We start from the raw sequence: 4,264 nt of genomic DNA on the forward strand, positions 1-4,264 counted from the left end.
TGTTGCATCTCCATCATCCAGCAATTGATTTTAGTTTAATGCTTCAAACATTCTCCAGGCCCAGTGTGCTTTCAGCTGTGTACATTAATGATGAGCACCTGTATGACGATTCTGTTTTTTATTTTCAGTACAGTATTTAATAAATTACACAAGATATTCAACACTTCATTATAAAGTAGGCTTTGTGTTAGATGATTTTGCTCAACTGTAGGCTAACATAAGTGTTCTGAGCATGTTTAAGGTAGGCTAGGCTAAGCTATGATGTTTGATAGGTCAAGAGTATTAAATGTGCTTTCCAACAATGATATTTTCAACTTAAGATGGTTTTTAGAGGATGTAATCCAATCATACAAGGGGTCTTCAAAAAGTTCATGAAAAGACTCATATTATTTTTAATTCTGTTTTTCCACAAACTTTTTGAAGTACTCTCATATGTCAAGGAGCATCTGTAGTTTGTGTCTGGCTTCTTTCACTTGCATTATTTATGTAATTATTTTTAAAGATTCATCCATCTTGTCACATGTGTCAGTAATTTATTTTTATTGGCAAGTAGTATTCCATTATATAAATATACTGCAATTTCTTTATTGATTCTCCTATTCATGGATACCTGGGATTTTTGCAGTCTTTGTCTATTATCAGTAAAGCTGCTATAAACATTTATGTACATGTCTTTGTGTGGATATATGTTTTTATTTCTTTTGAGTAACTTCCTAGGAGAGAGATGGCTGCATCTCAGGGGTAGATGCTTGTTTCATCTTACACAAAACAGCTAGACATTTTCCCAATGGTTGTACCATTTTACATTCCCACCAGGAATGTATGAGAGTTTCAGTTGTCCCACATCCTGCTAACACTTGGTATTATCAGTCTTCTTAATTTTAGCCATTCTAACAGGTATGTTGTGGTTTTCTATTTCTATAACTGATGCTGTTGAGCATCTTTTCCCGTGCTTATTGGCCAATCCGTAGGTATAAAAGAGTTAAAACCCAGGGACAACCCTCAACCATGGGGATGGAATTTAGGAGATTAATGACAGTTTCCTTTTCCTTCAGTGGGTTGATTCTGGGATATGTTTTGCAATGATTCTTAGAAGGGCCCCGTGGAATTAAGCCCCAGTTGACCACAATAATTACCCACTCATTAACACACCCTTTATCAGCTGTTATTCCTTTCCTATCTCAGTACCTCACTCCTTCATTTGTGCCTCCTGGGATCACCTCCCAAATAAACTGCATGCACCCAAGTATTTGTTTCAGGATCTACCTTGAGGGTAACCCAAACTAAGATAGGAGATGCTTCAGAGATTAGCAAGTGCAGAAAGCTCCTACCTCCTCCAGGGTTGGAAGAATGCAGGGAGGGGTAGAGTTACTGATGCCCAGGGGCTGGGATCGCCTGGCAGGAGCCGGAGCTACAGTGGGCTTGTCCAGGAGGAACTGATGCCACCAAGGAGTCCAACACTGTCAAACACACTGCTTGTTACAGTTTGAATGTTTGTCCCCTCCAAACCTTCTGTTGAAGTTTAATTGTCATTGTAACATTATTAAGAGGTGGAACCTTTGACAGTGACTTGGAGTTGTGCCAAACCCACTTCAAGAGGCTCCAGCAGGAGCCTGATGGTGCTGGAGCCAAGTCCCTGACATGCCAGAAACTGTCCCCCAAATGGTGCTTCTTGGACACCACCACTGCCAGCCACTTCTACAGGATCACCCGGGTCCAGGAACACTTCAACTATGTGACTGAGATCACACAGGACAAGATTTACATTCTGGATCCTGAGCTGCTGGGGACATAAGCCTGGCTTGACCTCCCAACCCCCATTTCCCCTCTCCCAACCTCTCCCTGCTCTCCCATGCCCCAGTCATTGCAAGGGGATGCTGCACCCCCTCAAGGTGAAGAGCTGATTGAGGCCACCAAGAGGAATGACTTCTGTAAGCTCTAGGAGCTGCACCACGCTGGGGCCGATCCTACGCACTGAGACGAGTAGAGCTGCACACTCCTGCACCATGTGGTCAGCACTGGCAGCAAGGAAATGGTCCGCTACCTGCTGGACCACACCCCCCCAGAAATCCTTGATGCTGCGGAGGAAAACGGTGAGACCTGTCTGCACCAGGCAGCAGCCCTGGGCCAGCGCACCATCTGCCACTACATTGTGGAGGCCAGGGCCTCGCTCATGAAGACAGAGCAGCAGGGCGACCCTCCCCGGCAGCAGGCTGAGAAGGCTCAGGACACAGAGCTGTCTGCCTACCTGGAGAGCTGACAGCACTACCAGATGATTCAGCAGGAGGACCAGGAGACGGCTGTGTAGCTGGGGCCCATTGGGGGCAGCAGGAAGGACAGTGTGGCCAGAGGCTGAGCTGCCTCCTTGCCTACCTCACTGCCACATTCCAGTCAGCCGGTCACAGGGGGACCCAGGTCCCAGGGAAGGAGCCCCATGCTGCTGCTTGATGAACTGCCCACATCCAGGGCTGGACTTTGAGGAGCTGGGGTCTCACCTGTCCCCATGAGGCCACAGCCTGACCTGGAGGCTCACAGGGGAACAGGAAAAGAGCTAGGCTGGACAGGCCTTGGTAGGGACTGGGGCTGGGCTACTTGAGGGTGGCCCCCCCTCATGCAGCAGATGCCCTCCGTGGAGTTCAGGGAATGGAAAGGAGGCCCAGAAAGAGTCTTCTGCAGCCACTTGGTCTTTAGGACGTGGTCCCGAGGCTCCTGAGAGCTCGCTGCTTGGGCCATGACCCCATCCCCCGCAGGGCTTCCTCCAGAAACTCCACCCTGCTGCATTCACCTGCCCTGCCCCTGCCCTGCTTGGCACCTACCCATGACCCTCCCCAAGTACCCAGTCATTTCATCGTGGACTGCCTGACCTGGGGGTGGGGGTTGGGGCTCTCATGGTGACATGTTTACAGCTGGGTGTGACTCAGTAAAGTGGATTTTTTTTCCTTTAAAAAAAAAAAAAAGAGGTGGGACCTTTAAGGGGTGATAAGGACATGAGGGCTCTGCTTTCATGAACTGATTGATGCCACTATCATGGGAGTGGGTTTGTTACAAAAGAATTAATTTGTCTCCCTTCTCTCTCTCTCCCCCTTCTTTGCCCTTTTGCCATGTTATGCTGCAGCAAGAAGGCCCTCACCAGAGGCTGGCACCTTGATCTTGGACTTCCCAGCATCCAGAACTGTGAGAAATAAATTTCTTTTCTTTATAAATTACTCAGTCCATAGTATTCCATTATAGCAGCACAAAACAGACAAAGACACTGCCCAAATCAGAGAAGGAAAGGGAGAAATGCCCTGGCTCTTGCCTTTCCCCCACCCTTAAATATCTTATCTGAGCCTTCCATTGGGTCTCCTGAACAGAACAAGCTGACCCAGGAGCCTGGAAAATTCAGCGCTTGGGGTCAGGCCCCTTATATACAGAGCTGAGCGAGGGAAGGGTGAGGCGTGGATATGAGGGCAAACAATCCCAGACCCGGTGAGGAGTAAGTCGTTGGGGGTCCTTCCCAGGCGCCTAGATGAGCCACCTTCCTTCCCCAGTGGGTGCACAGGACTTTGCTTCCAGGCTGGATCCAGGGACTACCCTTTCTCTTCTTTTTCTCCCCAAGGCTCTGTGTAGGATGTGCTTCCTCTGGGTTGTTTGGACTCCTGACCATGACAGCTGTCCCTTTGTGCCTGCACCTAGGGCATGGCCTGGAGTCCCCTCTTTCCTTCCTGGGCTACTTTGAGCTTTTTCTTTCCCTGCCATGGTGGGCTACTTAGGTATCTGTTATCTGCAAGATTAAAACCCACCCAGGTGGAAAACGATGGGTGAAATGCCAAGACGAAGGATTCCCTCCCTCCTCAGCAGGAAGGCAATCCTTTGAGCCAGTGCCAGGGACATCCGGATGCTTCTGCTGGCAAGGTCCACTGTGGCATATGGATCTTACAGACCTCAGTGCCCTGAAGGGGAACAGTTAGACACAGGAGAAAGAAATCCAGACTGGGGACTGCATCCTCATCCATCAATAGGCCAGTGGCCTTGGGCAAATTGCCTCAACTCCCCTGACCTCTGCTTTGCTGTCTGTAAAATGGGATCATAATATTCTTTATACTTTTTGCATGGGGTATCAAATGGATTTGTGTACAAAGTGGAATCTTGTTAACAGGATAAAGATGAAGAACCTAACTCTTGCCCCTATACATTGTCTTACTCAGAGGAGGTCACATTGTGAGGAGGTATACCAGAAAGTCTTTAATTTAATTTAAATTTAAATTTAATTTAATTTGTCTTT

At 48.0% G+C, this 4,264-nt stretch overlaps 1 pseudogene; it reads left to right on the forward strand.

Annotated features, from left to right (window-relative positions):
* LOC103597279 overlaps positions 1-2,308 on the forward strand; it is a 149,541-nt pseudogene extending 147,233 nt beyond the window's left edge.
* Positions 2,309-4,264: the final 1,956 nt, after the last annotated feature.

This window comes from Galeopterus variegatus, unplaced genomic scaffold (genome assembly GCF_000696425.1).
Source record: "Galeopterus variegatus unplaced genomic scaffold, G_variegatus-3.0.2 Scaffold2261, whole genome shotgun sequence".
In the NCBI taxonomy this organism is placed as follows: domain Eukaryota; kingdom Metazoa; phylum Chordata; class Mammalia; order Dermoptera; family Cynocephalidae; genus Galeopterus; species Galeopterus variegatus.